This window comes from Lontra canadensis, unplaced genomic scaffold, assembly GCF_010015895.1.
Source record: "Lontra canadensis isolate GAN:19392208 unplaced genomic scaffold, GSC_riverotter_1.0 scaffold3, whole genome shotgun sequence".
Classification (NCBI taxonomy): domain Eukaryota; kingdom Metazoa; phylum Chordata; class Mammalia; order Carnivora; family Mustelidae; genus Lontra; species Lontra canadensis.
In genome coordinates this window covers 32,767,761-32,787,924 of record NW_022630997.1, presented here as the reverse complement: position 1 = coordinate 32,787,924, position 20,164 = coordinate 32,767,761, and positions in this window count along the sequence as shown.

Genomic DNA, 20,164 nt, shown 5'->3' with positions numbered 1-20,164 from the left:
TGTTTCATCTTTCACATTTAGGTCTACAACCTACTTCATTCATTTTGTAGATGTTGTATGAGGTCAGAGTTAAGATTTACTGTTTTTCTCTATACAAATATCAAATTGTTCTGGTACCATTTTCCTTATTGAATGGAAGTGGTACTCCTCTCCTAAATCATTATGAGAACATGAAAAACAAAATGTTTTCTAACCACAGTAAATTTAAGTGAGAAATAAGAAGGAAGAAAATTTTAAGATCTCTAAATATTTGAAATTCACATAAAGCATTTTGAAATAACCCATATTTAAGAGGAAATCCCAATGTACATTATGGAATATTTTTAAATGAGTTGAACTGAATGATAATAAAATCCATAATGAAAGTCAAATATTGTTTTTGGGAAAAAAACAAATATAGTAAAATGCTAGCAAGACTAATGATGAAGAAAAAAGACAAAATGAAAAGGAACTCATTACTAATCCTATACGTGTTAGATTATAACATGATATAAACAAGCTTATGACAATACATTTGTTAATTTACATAAAATGAACAAAGTTATTGGAAAATCACAAGTTACAAAGCATGACCCAGAACGAAAGAATAATAATATAAATGTTAAATTTAAAATCTTCTGGGTCACCTGGATGACTCAGTCAGTTAAGCATCTGACTCTTGAACTCACCTCAGGTCTTGATCTCAGAATCATTAATTCAAGCCCCATATTGGGCTCTACATTAGGCACGGAACCTACTTAAAAAATAAATAAAAATAAATAAAATAATATCTTCCCACAAAAACAAAACACTTGACCTAGAAGATGTTATTCATAAATTCCTCAAAACTTAAAAAAAAAAAAAACAATTTTATACAAGTCTTTTCAGAGCATACAAAACCAGGAAAAATTTCCTAACCATTTAGATGAGTCTATCATAACTTTGACCCCCAAACTGATAAGAACATTATGAAAAATAAAATTATGTATTTTTTATAAGCAGAGGTGTAAAAAATCCTTTAAAATTTATTATAAATCAAATCAAATCCACACATACACACACCCACATAAGGGCAGGAAGGACTATGTTTAACACAGCAGCCATATCCAAGAGGAAAATTTAGCACAAGGCAAAAAGGAGCCAACAGAAGCAGGGCTACTAAGAACTGAGATCTTTCCTAAATGAAGGTTTGCATTATCCCACCAGTTCAAGAAGCCCAACCAGCCAAGATGCTGGCTAAGAGCAAAAGGAATATGAAAAGGGTTGTAGGAAAGACACACTAGCCCATGACTTAGTACAGCAATAAGATTATAGTAGCTATGCCTGGTTTTAAGTATAAAATTACACATCAATCAATTCCTTTATTTTTTTCTCTTCCCCTATTATTTTGAGGTATGTTAACCGGTTTTCACATTTACATTTCACGTTATGGATCATTAGACCATATAAAAACCACGTCATGATGTAATAGGGAAGACAGCATATACCCGGAGATGTTAGCCTCTGACTGGGTATAGCTGGACACCTGTTGTTTTCCCTTCCATCTCAAGAAGTCGCTGCTGTATGCAAGTTAAATAAAGACAGAAGTTAAGAGTGAATGCTGAGGAGCAGAAAAGCAGACTGTGTTAGTCTAACATCTGCTGGCTTTCAGACCAGAGTCCAGAAAGGAAGCCATGTGAGGGCAAGGAAGCAGGGTTAGAAGAAGCAAAGCTATGGACAGAGAGGAATAATGTTTTCAACAGTAGGGTGAGGATTGAGGAGAAAGAGCCAGGATTATAATTCCAGTGAATTTGTCAGGGCAGGAGCAGACAGACAAGCAATGGAGCCCTGAGTGAGTATGTCAACCCAGGCAGAAGATTGAGATCCTTCTTTCAAAAAATGATGATGTATTCTAAGCAGAATGGACTGGCAACCCCAGAAAGAAGCATGGTGCCTGACATGGTAAAGCAGAGAAGGCTGGCCACAGTATACTGGGGTCAGAGAGAGGAATCATCATAGTGGGACAGAGAAAATACAAAATTTAGACTGGAGTCTAAAAACCACCATTTTGTAGTAACTTGCCTTCCTTGCCTGGGTTTTGATTTATTTATACTCAGATGACATTACAAGTTCAAAGGAAGATGTAAATAGTGTGTGACTACTGGCCAAGACTTAGATACAAGCAAGAGGTGGTTTAATAGAAAAGGACTGCCTTAGCAAGACACAGAGTTCTGGAAACCAAGCCCTTCAGAGAGAGAGAAAAACAGAATGGAAGCGATAGGGAGCTAGAGGTGACCAGGACTGGAACCGTTGAATGGACAGGAGCTCACAGACAGGGATCAAAACAGCAACAGTTAATAGAATTTCAGAGGCAAAATTAGTTTCATTTGAAGATAAATTGTAGCCCCAGGGTATGCACCAATAGAGTGCTACCAAAGGATATAAAATTCACAGAAAGTATCAAATCAAACACTTAGGAGGGGGGGAAAAAAAAGGAAAAAAACAAAGGAAACTATCCTACTGTTTTGGAGGCAACTGCCTTCCTCAACTTTAGAGCAGGCAGGTGCCAGCCCATGCAAGCAAAATAGATGGGAGAAGAAAAGAAAGATCTGAAAAGTCAGCAGGGAGAATAACACTAAATAGTACTGGCCAGCCAGAAAGATGAAATGCACTTGATGAGCCTTGAATGAGGGAGGCAGTTGGCCTGGGACTTTTCTGCTCTGTGATGGAGGCTACATCCATGGCCAGAAGGATGCTGTGCACTGAGGCTATGTTGTAGAGAATGTTATTAGTGCTAAGAAATAGGAAAAGCTCCCCAGAGTAACTACCCAATCTTCAGAAATGGTCCAAGGAAAAGAAAGTGTCTGAAGCTCCCTTTCATAAAGACATTGATCACACCCACTGAGCTCTTCCCAGTGATTCTGCTACAAAGTCACAGTGTTTGGTATACACAGAGTTCTGCCAAAAGCAAAGAGTTCTTAAGCTCCCACTGTTTGTCCTGTACCCTGCAGGGAGGAGGGGGGACTTAGAAAACGTCACTGTCCTCGAGAAGCACGCCATCTAGAAGGAAAACAGGAGTACTTAAAGGTATATAAGGAAAAGTAGAAAATGATAGGGTCACGGAAGGGAGGGAGAGATGGTACTAATATTTTGTGAGTTTGTAGTACATTTCAGGCTATCTAGTATTTCTCTTTGCAGACTCATCTGGAGAGACTCTTTTCTTTGGCAATTTATTTGTCTTCTCTCTATAGTCACCCCTTTTGCAATCTAAGGGCTTCGCAATTATATCTGTTATGTCCCCCTGTGTCATCCAGTCCATAAGCACATCTTGCATTGGGTGCCTCAGGGCTCCATCCTGGACTGATGTTGCAAATATCACCTAGCAGATCCTGCAACTGTGTTAGCAGGGAGCTGGGCTCCTAAGGGAACTTCAGAATCTTTCTTCAGCTTGGTCATGCACCACTTAAATAAGCCAGACCCCAGGACAGGGTCCATGGCATTCTTCCAGCCTTCTCTCCTATGTCCAAGAATGCTGCCATTGCCCTTGTTTCATGCAATGTGCTGGCTTGGGACTCCCAACCACATGGAGTGTGTTTGGTTCCCCTTACCCCACCCATGTCCCCACCCCACTCTGGGCTGCTTCTGCCTGCTTCCTGACTTGGGCTCAGCAGGCCTGTGACTTCACCACAGAAGGCTTCGGTTATGCTCTGGGCTCCCAAGAGTTTGCTCTCATTCGGAGAACACAGCTTATCCATCGTTGATGTGCTTAAAGCAAAGGGAGATTCACAGCATGACCTTGCAGAGCCATCCTGATCAGTGCGCTCCGTCATCTCATTTAATCTCTCCCATACTCTGGGGAGGTCAGGAATGCCATAAGTCATAAGTCATAAGTCATGGGCTAGATTTCATACAGAAATTATTAGAGTAAAAAATACACAGGCAGTTGGTTATACCATAAGTAGAAGTTAATCTCTGTATTTTACCAGATGAATAAATTGGCTAAAAAAAAAAAATTATAACCTGACCAAGACCAAGGTTTTACTAATATCAGAACAGAAACATGACTCCATCTCTGTTGAGATCCAGAGCCTGTAGACAATGTTGCTTTAGTGGTTAAGGGGAGCTGGAATTTCTTCCAGGCAAGTGCGCATGATCTTTATTAGTCCTTGAAACATGAGTGAGGAGTGGGGGCTTTTTAGACAGAGGGAACTTACATGGGCAAGATCTTGGAAATCACAAATATCAGATACGTTCACAGCTTTCATTGTATGTCAATAAGTACCAAGTTTTAGGTACTGAGGATGCAAAAAAAAAAAAAAAATGAATAAAATCTTGCTGTCTGTAAGAATCCCACAGGCTGAGAAAAAAGATTTCTTAGCAAAAATGTTCACTACTGTCAGTCTCTTAGAATTTTATTATGATAGCTAAATGACCAAGCTACAGGAGAAGCCCTGAGGAGGACATTATCAACACTCCCAAGGGAGGGGGGAAGTCTTCATAGAGGAGCTGGTCCTGCAAGATGTATGGAGAGGGTGAGGGCAATTAGCATTCCAGATCAGGGAAGAGCAGGTGCGGAGGCAAAAGTGAAAAGCACCCAATCCTCTTTTTATGAATTGAATGTGGTCCTCTTGGTCAGATCCCTACCCTCCTGGGAGACGATGAACTTGAGAAGGAAAGGTTAGGCCCGGAGAAGCGGTTTGGGACTCCTATGTCTTTAGGCTGACTACAGGGGAGGCTGTAGCTCAGGAGACCTTAGGAGCTCACAGGTCGGAAGCAGGTGGAACCCTGGGGTGGAAGGTGCCATGTTGCTGCTCTCTAGTCCCAGGCTTGTCACTGGCTTCATCCAAGAATGCTCTCTCAGCCGGGTGTGCGTGGTCTCTGACACTGAAGCAAGAATGTTCGCTTCTCCCACTGCCTGTCCCCGTCTTCACAGAGTGTCGTCCCGGCTACTGCCTTGTATCCACTTCCCGTGTAAGGCAGAAGCCCCGAAAGAGGTGGCTTGTAAGGAATGATTTCATACCACAGAGCTGTCAAAACACTATCTTTGTGGATTTTTTTTTTTTTTTTAAATCCAGGAGACTTGTTGCACAAATTGCATGCCATCTTACCTGCTGCTCTCCTGGGTGAAAGGGGAGGGAGGAGCATGCGGGAGGAGACAGACGCTGGGCAAGAAGGAGCCCACAAACAGAGGGATTTGGGAAGGTGCTGGCCATGAGGTGGGGCAGGGTGGGCACAGGGGGTTCTCAGCTCAATGCAGTTTTCCTTCTGCTTTTCTCTTTGTTTTCAAATTCTTCACAGTGTCTGACATACACAGCACCCCCTCTAAGGCCTGTAATGACTATTTCTAAATGCTATTGTTTTTTGTCACCTTTCTTTCAGTGCAATTCAACAGATTTTACCCAGCTCCACCCCCAGTTCAGGAACTCTGTTAAAAATTGGAATTTAAAAGAAAATAAACTACATTCTCATGGAACTTACAACCTAAGGAGGAAGAATGTTACACAATGCAGCTTATTAATAAAGAACTGTCAGTACAAGCGAAGAATTAAGCACAGCTGGACTTACCAAATCACTATGTTGTACACCTGAGAGTAATGTCACAGAGCACGTCAACTCAACTTCAATTAAAAAACAACAACAACAACAAAAAAAGAATTTAGCACAGGGGGCTGAACGATGTAGGAAAAGGGAGCCTGGGGGGCTAGGGCAAGGCTTCTGAGAGGAGGCACTTCCTGAACTGGATATTTAAAGATAAGTGGGAAGTATATTTAGTATTAATAGCATTATTGATAATGGTAATTGCTCTCAATGGACATATCACAAAGTGTGTATGTTGAATAACACTGCATTAATAGGACTATAACAACTGCCGAAATATAAGGGGAAATTAATAGAGTCATAATCAAGTTAGGAAACCAAGCCAATTCTCTAAATCTTTAACACATCAAATAGACAAGAACAATGGATTTTAAGAGAACGGGATAGTACAGTAAGTAAAACCAATTTGCTAGACGTATATACCTTGTACTCCACAATCTTTTTAAATGATGGTAAGGTATTGGAAACAACATAAAACATAATCTTACACTCTAGACATACACAGAGCTTAAATACAGTGTAAAAGCTGAAATTATATTAAAAACGAAATCCAAATTAGAATGAACACCTTTACAAGTTTTTGTAAGTATCAATAAAACAAACAACATTCTGACACATTCAACTAAGGGCTAAAGGAGAAAATGTTGGGAATGAGGAAGCAGGCCCAATTATGGATAAAATTGGCTGATATTTTAAGGGTTTTGTATATAGGTTCAGGAGGGATATTCATCTTAGTTTTCATTCTGAATAATATATGTGCTTCGTTTTGGAATCAGGACAATGCTGAATTCGTAACATGACACAGGCATTGTGTAAGAGTTGCATACAACTGGGATTCTTTCTTCTTTGAATGTTCAATAGAATTCATGGGTGAGACCGCGTGGGCCTGGTATCCATTACTCTTATAGAGCATAGAGTTGGATCTTGTGTCTCCCCCCACCCCAGTCTGAGAAGCTGTGACTTTGAGCATTGGGTCCAATTACGTTCCTTATGACTGTTCCTGTGGTTGGTTAAAACCCACAGTCTTCCTCTCTGTTTGTCACTTGTAGCTACTGTTTTTGTTTTATTGTTCTTTTGTTCTCTCCTTTTTGGGAGGAGTGAGGGGGATTCGTCCCATATAATAATCTGTTTTATTTTCTCTTAACTTCTTAGCCATATTTCTTTTGTTATCTTCCAATAGTGGCCGTGGGGCTAACAGCATGTATTTTTCACTTTCAATATCTAGTTAAATAAATATTGTGCCACTTCACACCTGAGGCTTTCCATTTCTCATGTTACAACTTTTCACGTTACTTTTCACACCTCCTACTTATCACCTTTCAAATGGAATAACTAAAGGAAAGTGTAATTTTATGTACACAATCCTTTCTTTAGTGCTACTGTGCTTGTTTATTTCTATAGACAGAGTAAGTTCCTCCTTTTGATGTCACTATTTTCATTTTAAACAGTTAATATTTATAGTTGTTATAAGTAGAAAAAAATGCACATTCTTTTGTGTTTACCTGCTTATTTTCAATTTCTGTTGCCTTTTTTACTTCCTATCTGGGTTTCTCTCTGATATCATTTCCTTCTGGCTTTAGGGATCTTATTTAGAATTTCTTCTATTGCTGGTCAGCTGGTCACAAATTCTCTCACTTTTTGCTTATCAGAGGATTTTTTTATTAAACCCTCATTTTTGAAAGATGTTTCAGTTTATATAGAATGTTTGGAAGACTGGCTCCAACCACCCTTCTCCCCCATGCTTTAAAGACGACATTCCCCTGTATTCTGGCCTCTGCTCCTTACCAGAAGTTAATAGACTCATCTTTTTCTCATCTATAGAACAAGACTTTTTAGCACTGAGTGCTTTCAAGATTTTCTCTTTCTCTTTGGTTTTCAGCAATTTGACTAAGATATGCACATTTCTTTGCATTTATCCTACCTACAGATCACTGAGCTTCTTATAAGTCGATGTTTTTCATCACATTTTATAACCTTTCAGTTATTGTATTTCAAGGTTTTTTTTCCTGTATTATATTACTCTCTTCTCCTTCTGGAAATCCTATTTATGTATGCACTAGACAATATGATATTGACCCACATATCCTTAAGTTTCTGTTGAATTTTTTCTAAACTTTATCTCTTCTTCTGATTAGATTATTTCTTTGGATCTGTAATCCAGGTCACCGTCTCTTCCTGCCCCACCCCCTGCCTTATCTCTAATTGGCAAATAGAACCATTCAATGAATTTTTCATCTTAGTCAATGCCCAAATTTGTATTTGATTAATTTTTATAGTTTCCATTTTTCTGTGGCGATCCCTGATATCCTCACTCAATAAGTAATTTCTTTAAATTCTTTGAAAATATTTTCATTAGTTTTTTGAACACTTTCATAGTAGCTGCTTTAAGCTTTGGTTGTTTGCTGCTAAATCCATGTTAATGGCCACCTTGTGGTCAGCCTCTATCGACTATTCCTCCTAACTCTGTGTCATACTTTCTTGGTTCTTTTCTGCAGTTAGCATTTTTGTTACTGTAGTCTAGATGTGGCTATTTTAAGTTGTATGGACTTTGGATTCTGTTATCTTCCTCTGAAGAGTGTCCTAGTATGTAGTCTGACTTTTGGTTGCTCACCTTGGGATTGAGTAGGTTTGGTTTATATTTTATTATGGAAGATCTGTTGAGAGCCAAATCTGTTTCCCTAGCCTCTCTAATTTTGGCAAGTCTCAACCTCCAAACTCTGTCTCTTCTCAGAATCTCGTTAGAGTTTGCTTTTGGTTTTGTTAGAGTGATCTAAAGTAGGTCTTGCTTTAGAGAGCAATCCTTCCTTGGGAGACAAGGCCTTTCTGGTGTCTCTGCTGGATGCTTCCAGCATCCCTGAGTACTGCTTGAACTCCAGTGTCTGGTCCATTCTCCCTCCACCCTGTAGCAGCTACATCCTCCAGTCTCATTTAGCGCTTACAAAACCATAGCTCTTCACCAAGAATTCATGGGATCTCATGAGGAAACCTGCTCTGGTTCCACCCTCTAGTGCCTACCTTTCAAATTCCAACACTTTTAACTTCCTCCAACCTTAATATTTGCCTTCTCTGATCAGTGGAAGTGCTGCTCCCTACTTGGGCTGTAGCTCACTGCACTGCCATTAGGAAATTATCCCCCAGAAGAGAACTGAAGCCATGATGGGGTTTGCCTAATGAATATTCCTTCTTTTCCAGGTGTGGTGTTACCCTGACTGAAAAATTACTTCATATATTTTGTCCAGTTTTACATTTGTGGCAAAAGAGATAATCTAATGCCCTTTCCTCTGTCATAATCAGAAGCAGAAGTCCCATTATTTTTATTGTGGTAAAATATATATAACATAAAATTTACTATTTTAACCTTTTTTTTGAAGTTTAAAGTTTAGAAGTATTAAATATATTCACATTTTTGTGCAACCATCACCACCATCCATCTTCAGAACATTTTCATTTTCCCCAAACTGACACTCTAGACCCATTAAACACTAGCTTCCCATTCCCTTCTCTCTCACCCTGGTAACCATTATTCTACTTTATGTCTCTATGAATTTCACTACTCTAGCCACCTCATATAAAGGGAATCATATAATATTTTTCCTTTTGTGACTGATTTATTGCACTTAACATAACGTTAGCCTAATGCCTTCAAGGCTCATTCATGTTATAGCATATGTTAAAATTTCCTTCCTTTTTAAGGCTAAATAATATTCTACCTTATGTATCGACAACATTTTGCTTATCCATATATCTGTGGCTGGAGATTTGCATTGCTTCCACATTTTGGATATTTTAAATAATGCTGTTATGAATATGGGTGCCCAAATATCCCAAGTACCTTTTCGTAATTCCTTTGAATATATACTCAGAAATGGAATTGTTAGATCATATATTAATTCTATTTTTAATTTTTTAGTAAGTACCATACTGTTTTTTCATAGCAGTTATACCATTTTATATCCCCACTAGCAATGAATAATGGTTCAAATTCTCCACATTCTCACCAACACTAGCCAGCCTAATAGGTTTGAGGTGGTATTTCATTGTGGTTTTGATTTACATTTCCATAATCATTAGTGATGTTCAAAGCATCTTTTTATGTTTATTGGTCATTTGTGTATCTTCTTTGGAGAAATGTCTGTTCAAGTTCTTTGTCCATTTTTTACTTAGGCTGTTCTAAGTGGTTGAGTTGTAGGAGTTCTTTATATATTCTGGATATCAATCCCTTATCAGAAGAAGTGATGATTTCACACAGTAACCAAATAAATGTTTTAAAGACATTAATTATATCCTACCCTTCCTTTGCTTAAAATGCTTCAGAGTTTACCTGTTGTATGTAGCGTGAAAAACTTGCCATTGCCTACTAGGTCATGGTCAGAACTCTGCCTCTCTAGCATCTTATGATGATTTCTAAAATTTATAATCAGCCTATTTGCACCTGCCAGATTCCTGGATTTCAACTGTCTTGGTGTTTCACCTGATCCATTCTTTCTTGGTTTCTAGAAGTCAGTTTAAATATCACCTTTTCAGAAGTCCTCCAGTGATTACATTATAAATGTAGCAAAAACTCTTCCCTGTTATCCTCTGTCGCAGACATTATCTATTCCCTAGGTAGTACTAATCACAGGGCTAAGTGTTATATTTCTTTTCTCATGCCTTATCTATTTCTCCTGTTACCAGGGGAGATATGGACCTCCCTCACAATAATGTATGATCCAGGAAAGAAGGATGGTACATCAGCCATTCATTCTCACATCACCTTGAATAAAATGCACAGAAGCTTCAATATCCACAAATTTATTGATATTATTAACTACATTTGCAGGACAAAAGAATCCTAATGGTTCCTAAGAAAGATTTTGATAAAATTAAGCATCTATGCTTTGAAATCTAAACTTTGAAATCTGAGACCAAGCAAGGTAATGTGCTATTGCCAGTGGTACTGAATGTCAACATGGAAGTGGAACCCAACATAATTGTCAAAATAAGAGTCATAAATGTTAGAAAGCAGAAAACATACTAACCAAAATTATTTTACAATGGGATTTAGTGACCCTGTTTTTCTTAACAGAATAGGTTAGGAGTTAAATGCTGTACTCTAACATTAACACACCCTGATTAGAATCCTGGTTTGCCATTTACTTGCTCTACCACCTTAGTAAACCTATCCTTCAGTCTCAGCAGCAATGAGATGAGTAACTCACAGACAGCACTCTGTGCAGGGCCTAGCAACCAAGCAGGAGCTTAGTCGACATGAGCGGTTATTTTTCTAAATAAGGTTTCTAACATGAGATTTTGTGTGTAAGAGAAAGTCTATTAAAAACAATGCCAAAAAGGAATGAATACAGAAGAATCCTGAAATTCAGAATTGGCTGTAATCCTGCTGTTCCAATCCCTGCTTTCTTGCTGGAACCTCCTCTTTTCATCAAGGTCTCACCCTTTCTTGATGTCACTGACTCTGAAAGATAACAGTAATCACAGAGGGAGTGCTGGGGTAAAGCAAGGAGAAGGACATGCTCAGCATTATTCTGCAGCTATGACCAGAGCTCTGGTCTGCAATTGGGTCCTTCTACTCTGTCCCCTCTGCCACCTGGCCTGTGAACTAGGAGAAGGTCTTGTTCTCGCTTATCTCCTTGTCTTCAGAACCTAGTCTGTGACCTCCCGCTCCACAGATTGTGTTTGAGAAAGGAAGAGGGAATGCATGGGACAAAGGGAAGGAGGAAGGGCAAGTAGAAATTTTCACAGACCCATTCTGTCATGTCACTAGTGTTATTATATTGGGTACCTTGCCTTTTCTTCTTTAACAGCAGTTCTTAAAATAACCTAAACCTATGATCCATGAAACTGAGAAAGAAATCAAATCAGAAGTAATCTGATTCTGCTCTGACTCCCTTTTTCTATCCTCTCTGAGGCAATTGGGAACAACTGAGAGACTGTTCCGAGTGGGGAAAATTAAGTGTGCTCTGTCAGATTTTACGTGTGTAGCTTCAGGATAGGCCTGTGTTCAAAGCAAGCCTTATGGAATTTTCTGGAAAGTATTTAGGTTCAAATTTTCTCTCAATCCTTCAACATCAGGGGAACTAACCCAGTGGGTTAGTTTCTTTATTCATGCTCTTCATCATAGGTACCTCATGTGGCTGAGGAAAGACTTTTCCATCAGTCAGAGCACTAAGCAATCAGCCAAAGTCTTTGAGTCTTCAGTGACAAAATAAGCCTGACTTGTTTAGATAAATTAGGTCATGGGCAAAGCCTGAATTCACATCAGCGGAGATTCCTAAGAAGATGCTTCAAAGAAACTAGTCACAAGACTTTGCTGTGAAATGGGTCCAGTCCTGTGCTCTGTTTGCCAAGTATGAGGGTGTGTGTGAGTGTGTTAGTGTGCATGCAAGGCAAGGAGGGAGCAGTAAAAAGAGGAACGTCACAGCAGAAGATGCTAACTTCTCCCTCCCTTTCTCTTCTGTATTCTTTTTAAGTTTTATTTATTTATTTTAGAGAGAGAACATGAGTGGGAGGAACAGAGGGAGAGGGAGAGAAAGAATCTCGGGTGGACCCCAACTGAGTATGGGCCTGATGTGGGGCTCCATCCCACAACCCTGAGATCATGACCTGGGCTGAAACCAAGAGTCTGACACTTAACGTCCATCCAGACACCCCTCTCTTCCATATTCCATGCGCCGTCCTAAACTGGTCTGGGATCAACTGGAGGGGCAGGACAGGCCTAGAGCTGCTCTCATGAACTGAAGCATGAACTCCACTGAGCTGAGAATGAAAGTTCTTCCACTGAGGGCCTTATAAAACCTCAGAGAAAACAGCTCTAATGCTACCGGTATACACCAAGCACCGTTTAGCACCATCAGTGGCCTTTGACTATACAACTAACAATAAAGAAGGCAGAGATCCTGGGCTTTGAACTGGTCAAATGGGTGTTCTCTGGCACTAGAAACAGTTTAAACAAGTAGAAACTGGTGGGAAGAGAGGACATCTGGAGACTGAACATAACTAATGTGCCCTTTCGGGTGAGGAGGGGAGAGCGGGTGGGTGACAGCAGGAAGGAAGCAGGCAGAGAAAGCCTGGGAGAGAAGGGATGTGTAGAGAGGACTTGATCTGGATCCCCAGCTTCTTAGATTTTAGAATCACTCTGCACGTTGGAACATTTCCTTTCTTTAAACTTTTATGGCACCATGACAGATGGTTCAGAAATGTACTTTGATTTAATTCTTTCCATGGGCCTGGATGGCAGATATTATTATTCCCATTTTACAAATAAGGAAGCAGAGGAGTTTGAAAGATGTTAAGAAAGTGTCTATGGTCTATTACAAAACTTCTTGGTTTTTTTCCCCCTTCTAATATATCACCCCAGATCTGGAAAATCCCTCCTGCTGGTAATCAGCTTGTCACGTAAGCAACCTGACCTTGGTTTCCCATTTTATGAAGCATGGATATTGACCTAGGGCATCTGTGAGACCTCATCTTATGCCAAATTTTCTGACAGTTCAGGCAAGGACAAGGGGAGAGGAGCTAGTTAAAATTCATGACAAAAACATTAAAAAATTGAGGTTCATTCTTGTGTCCCACAAAACTGATTTGAGCATGGTCACTTGAATGCAGATATTAGCCCTTCAAACTTCACTTGGATTGGTAACTATACGAGCTTGCAATTTCTTTAATGTGTCTGAGCTTCAGTTTCTTAATCAACCAAATGGAGATAACTGCACTGACCTAAAAAGCTGTATTAAGGATTGAGTAATATGATCTTTTCATTGCTTTGCATAAAAAGGTTACAGCCCCTTTCTCCCACATCTTCATGAATCTGGGTCCGTCTGTTGTTAACAAGAAAGGAGCCCCACTCTGGTTGTTTCTGCTGGCCCAGTTCTCTGTGGAAGATGAGAAGGGGATTCACCCATGCCTGCCATTCCTCAAGTCTCCAAGAGAAAGATGAACAGTTCTTGCAGACGCAATCCCAGTGATATCTGATGAGTGAGGGCCGATTCAGAATATAGGGTCACCTCTGGGTTATTGGACAGTGACCATGTGCCCTGGGGGTTGATGCCTGGTGGAAATCTGCCAGAACAGTGGGTACCATGCAGAGCAGAAATGTTCAGAATGCCCAGGTATTTACCTTTAAGGGAGGAAGCCAGGTTGATGATGTCACAGGCTCTCATATACCACTAGAAGCCATGCACCACTGGCTAAATTATAAATGAATCAGAAATGATCACTTAGAGTCACCAAAGGTGGCAACCTCTACCTACATTCTGCCCCAGGTTGGCCATATAGAGCTTTGTCCAGGGTCAAAAGGGAAACGTTAGAGACTGAATGTTGGTGTGCCCCCAAATTTATATGTTGAAATCCTGCAGGCTTAGAGCTCATTTCTATCCCTGCATCTCAACTGCTCTCCTGAGTTGGCAATCATTATCATGTGCCCCCTGCCTCTCCCACTGGGGTCCATGCCCCATTGCACACCATACCCTGCCTGGAGTTCCCAGCAGTATGGCCTGCCTTATGTCCAATACAGACAAGGCTCTGCTCCAAAATGACAATGCCAGGATGACACAGGACATTGCCAGGTGATAGATGCCATCTCCTGTACAGCCCATGCTATGCTCGCATCTTCCACAAGAAAGTGTGGCTCACGTTTCCACAAGGACCTGTGTCATAAGGCACGTGACTTTGGACAAGCAAAACGCAGCATCAAGGGTGGAGAAGAACCCACAAGTATATCATAGGCGATTTAATTGCAGTTAAATTTTTCTATGTTAGATGCCAGAAAATGAAGATAGACCAAAAAGACAATCTCATGTAGGTCTTTGTGCCCAGGCCCATTCAGAACATCTTACAGGCTACCGGGATGGAGAACACAACTGGAGGCCCAGAGCTGAGCTTCCCACATCACTGGTTCCTTCCTCTGTTGGCTCGTTTTCATCTCCTTCCCCAAAGACACACAAACGGAATCCAAAACTACTGTGACCTGAATGTGCGACATACGGTGCAATTAGTAAAAGTGCATTAAGGACCAAATTGGTCCTGTACTGGCACTTTCCAGAAAATGAGAGGGAGGAAAGACTGGAAACACAATCGCAAAACAAGTGTCTGGAGCCCTTTGTGAACTTCTGCCAGGAGAAAGCCTCTGTGGGTGAGCTCAGTCTCATGATGCAGGGTCACAGCTTGAAGAAGACACCTGTAAAATGTCCCCTCCAGAAGACGGCATTTTTGGAAGGCAACTTGGTGATATGCAGCCAAAATCTTAATAATGTCTAAAACTATTACCCCGCTAGCTCCCACTCCTAGGAGTTTATTATAAGGAAACCATAAAGAAACGTAAACTGAGATTTATTTCAACATTGATCATAACAGTGAAAACTAAAAATAACTTGAAAGAATAGAAAGATGGGAGTAGTTAAGGAAATCATGGTGGAAAATTATGCAACCATCAAAAATTATGTTTACAAAGGATTCTTAATAACATAAGGAGATGTTCTAGCAGAATTTTAAACCTATTGCCACATGTAAATCTAACAGTGCTGTGTCATCTCAACTGTTTTATCTACCCATTGATGGCTACACCTAGCTTAAAAACTCACTGCAAAGTACATAAAAATTGTAAATGGCGGTTATTGCTAGATTTTGAGCTCTGAGAAAGCTAAATAGTTCTTTTGTTATTTTAAGTATCTTACAAATGATTTATAAAAGATACATAATGCTTTGATAAACTGAAGGGAAATGCATCATTTGGAATAAAAATTGTATCTGCTGCCTTGCCTCATCCTTCTGCTACACTGAGTAAGGCTGCCTTTGAGATAAAGGGCTTTAGACTTGTTCTCTATACCCAACACCTTCCCCAGCTCCCAGAAGGAGGCTCTGATGCCCCATCATGCAGATTCTCTGAGGTTCTCTAGTAATTGCTCTTTGCCTCTCAAAGGGCTGCTCGGCTGCCCATTCAAAGCAGGGGTGTGGTCACAGCAAGCAAGATGAGGATCAGGTGGCACTTCCTCTGAAAGTGGTTTTTGTCTCAAAAGGGAACTGAAGACTTGGGTCACACTTTCAGGCTCCTAAAACCTTGCTACTCAAAGTGTGGTCCCTGGACCAGCAGCAGCACCCAAGAGCTTGTGAGAAGGACACTATTTCTACACTACTACTGCCCTCCAGACCTACTAACCTGGAATTGGCATTTCAACAAGATCCCCAGGGGCTTCTGTGCACATTAAAGTCTTAGAAGTATTGTTCTATAGGATATGTTTCAAGCAATGAGATTGTACAATAAAATAAGCACAAACTGATGAGATGGGATATCGGATCCTTGGTACCAGCTATAGGCATGAAAAATGATTTTTTTTTCCCTCAGCCCCTCTTAGGTTCGCTGGTGGGGGTCCTATAACTTAGACTGAAAAAGATAGGTGAACAAGAAAAACAAACAGAAGTTTATAAACACATGAGAGTATCAGTGATGAGTAACTCAAGGGCGTGGTTAAGACGTGGGCTTATATAGAATCTTCACAAAAAAACAACACATTTTTGGAGAAGTAGCACGACCAGAGAAAAGGACTAGGAGCTTCTAGGGGTGGCAAACCATGGAGAAGTAAATATAAGGGGGAACTAATGGTAGATAGGGTCTGGTTTTGACCGGGTTTGTTATCTCTATTCATCTGGTGCTGTTTCTGGCCTGATAAGGGTCTAGAGTTACCTCTGATGATTAACTTCTGTCCTTCCTGGTTGGGTAAGGACACCTTTACAAATGCCTATCCTACTTTTAGGCCACAGAGGGAAGAAAGAGAGCTTTTCTTGTACCTGTTGCTTCTCAATTGCTTTCGGTTTAATATACCAAAGTGCCAAATTTGAGGGTGGTATCTTCTGCCACCCTTAACTGCTCTGGAACCAAGAAGTAGCATGACCTTGAAAAACTGGACGCTCTTGACTGAGGGTCATGACAGACTTAGATCTTCATTTCCACATCTGAAAAAATGGGGATAATAAAATCTCTCCATTATAGGGTTTGAGAGAACTGGATTAGGGAGCATAAAACCTCTAGGATACCACTTGGAATAGATTCAGTATTCAATAATTTTCATCATCATTATTATGATTATACATGACAGTTACAAGGATCAAATAAGATAATGAATATCCAAGGTTGCTACAGATGTAAGAAATTCATACACAGATGTGAAGAGAAATTATTTTACAGATGTGAGGAATCAGTCTTATCCAGAAAGCCAGCTGGGAAATGTTAGCTGGGGAGAAAGACAGAAAATATAGGTGCACTGGAGTCCCTGAGTTTCTGGGCACCAGATCTCACAGAGGAAATCAGCAGGAGCCGGGCGGAGCACAGTGGAATGAAGGCACCTTAGCCATAGGGCTTCCCTCACTGTTCTCCCAGGAGGAAGATTTTTCCTTTTAGATTCCCTTATGAGGAGAGTTTAAGGAAAATTATGGTGAATTTGCTCCTGCCCGTCTCCGGGCACTGTTACCAGACAAATCGGCTCATCCCCAAGGCTGTGGGTGAGTAAACTTTGCAAATATTTTCCATTTATCAATGTGAGGAGATTCTACCTTGATGCCCTTGAACAAGGAGGAAGAAAATGTCTAGGCATTACACAGGTCTCATCAGCTGTCAAGCAAAGTGGCCAACTGTCTTGGACAGAGAATTGATAAGGGAAAACCTTTCAGAAATGGTTCATTTCAGCTCAGCCTTGAAGAAAAGCAACAGGAAGTTGTCCTAGGAAGTGGGGACCAGGCTTGAAGGTAAAGAATGGAATGGGTCCAAGTTGGGAAATGTGGACAAAGATAATCCAGTTCACCTGGGGAAGACAGAGGCCAGAAGAGCAGGGACAGAAACCCATGGGGAAATGGCTAATTAGGGGTCTCCCTCTAGACTTGGTTCTTGACAATTGAAATAAAATTTCAATTTTATTAATTGTAATTCTGGTGGAGAAATCAATAATGAAGTAAATTGACTCTCACAAACCTGATTCTTGAAATTTAATATTCCTGTCAATGCCATGGGGACGGACAGGATGGATTTGGTTTTGCTCAGTGCTGCACCCAAAGGAGGCTGCAGATCAGCATCTTGCCTGATCGTCCTCTAACACTGCACCTGTGGTTTTCACCTTTTCCTCTCCGCTAAGGGACCATGCTTTCTCCTGGCCTCCCTCATAATGCTCTCACTGCTCTCCATCTGTCCCTTTTTATTTGGTGGTCCCCAAGCTGAGCCAGTGTCACCTAGAGTTCCATGATCTGTTTTCCAGCAGAGGTCATCAACTCTAGCACCTCAAGGGTTGGGGTAGGAGAATAAAGGTGTTCATGAGGCAGGCTGAGAGCTAGAGGGCCCAGCAGGTCCAGAAGGAAAGCTGCCGTGCAGCTGTGCCGCTCATCTTTCTCCACTCTCCTTGGACATCTGGCAGGACTGTTTCAGGCCTAAAAAAATTTTCAGGCCTAAAGATTCCCTTCTTTTATCTTGATATGAGCTGGGCCTCCTGGGCTTCCTGGTCGTGGCTGATCATCCCAGAGAACCTAGTCCCAAATTCACATATACGAAGTACACGCACAGATGCCCCCAGTGCTCCCATCATGTGCTCCCGACCTGTCTCTCATTTCATCCCCAGCTGCGATGGACAGTTTCACATAAGCTCAGGCTCACCTTGAGGGACAGCATTCCACTTCAAGCAGGAGCCAGGCATCAGTCAGCTTTGCTTCTCGGCCAGGACCTTGTCGGACACCACGGTTATCTGCTCAGCCTGTGTGGAAGCACAGCCAGAAGTGTAAGGGAATTAGGCCAACCTTTCCATCTCCTTCTCTTGCTTTGTTCCTACACATCACTCAGCCATATCTGAGCTTCTCAATACATCCCTCAGAATATCATGCTCTCAAAAGCCCATGCTTTGTCCTTCGTTTCTTCCCTTATCCACCTGGCTGATTGCTACTCATTTTTCACAATTCAACTCATTTTGTGACTTTTCTAGAAAGCTTTTTATCCTTCACCTCCCTACTTCTCTTAAGTCCCTTCTCTGTGTTCGCATTCTTCTTTGAATCCCACCAGTATAGAAGTACTTACCAGTTTCTCTTGTCATCAGTAAGATCTTCTTTATCTCCCATATATATATATATAAAGCCCCCATAAAGGACAGAAGATGTGTCCACCATCTCTGTATTTGCATTGTTAGTGTGTGACAAACAGCTGGCACTTGGTAAATATTTGTCAAATGAATGAGTGCTTTGCAGTTAGGCTCAGAATCTTATTGCCACCAAATATACCATCTTGCCTACAATCAGTGCCAAAATTAGCAAGGACTTCGTGAGAATGTATTTGCTACATAGAAATCATTCAATAAATGCTTAACTCTTATTTGAGCTAGAAAAATAAAAACAGACACAAAACCCTCAAGAGAGTGAGGTAAGTGAATATAAATGCAACAGAACTGATCATAAGAGCTTCAATTATTTAATGAGTCAGAGTGTGGGTGAGTGTATGAGCAACCTCTTCATGGAACCCAGCGGGTTTCAAGAAAGGACCAGAATTAGCTAGCAACCAATAGTATTAATTTAAGAAATATTTATGATATGCCTAGTTTATGCCAGGTGAAATGCTTAGTAGGACTGAGCTTTTATGACAAACTATCTCAGGATTCACCAAGCTGAGAGTAAAAGAATGTGCATATTTCGTTTGAATAAATTTTAAAAAATTTAATATCCTGAAGGTAAAATTTGAGCTCAGGGTGGTAGGAGATCCTGCCCGTGACTCATTCTAGTTCCACCATAGGTTTTAACTGACACAGGTCACTTGTGCTTGATGCTTGTCTGCTTCAACTTAATCCTGAGTCTAACCATTAAGAATAATTGTGAAAATTATCAGGACTAACCACAGTTATGTTAAATGCAGATAGAAGAAGGAAATGTCAAAACACTTAGGAATTTTCAGACAAAATTCTTAATTTGTTGCTACCTGGCCAAGGTCCAAAGGTAGAAATGATGTTGCCCTAGTTTTGATTTTGTAACTTCTCTTCATCATCTGCAAATGTCTGGAGTGGCAAACAGAAACGGCAGGGGTTTGGGAACCAGATTGAGTCTGCCTTTTATTTACGTGTTTGCAAACTTAAGCAAATTGGTTTTCCTCTTGGAACCTTGGTTTATTTACTTGAAATGTGAGATAAACCGAGGGGGCCTAGCTTGGTGACAAAGATTCTTTAGTTGGCCAAACTTTAGTCAGGCTTCTGAACCTTCTCCTGGGCTCATGTATATGCACTTGCTTGTAAAATCCAGTTTTAGCAAGAGCCTTGCTAAATCACTTTAGCAAGAATCCCTTACCCTCTGTAACTCGTCAGCCTCAGCCTCTATATCCCATCCTGCACTGGCTGTCCCCCTTATCTGATCCACCTGCCCTGCCTTCAGCAAGAATCCTGTGAGGTGCAACTAGCCAGAAACCCCTTACTCCTGAGGTTTCTTTTAAGTAATTTTCCACTGACCTCAGCCTGTTCCTTGGCTATAAATTCCCCCCTTGGACATCAGTATTCAGAGTTCTGTCCAACCTCTCTCCCCATCGCCCTGCTATAAAATCCCATTACCGTGAGCCCATGGCAATGGTCCTAAATAAAGTCAGCCTTATCATTTTGGCAAATGTCAT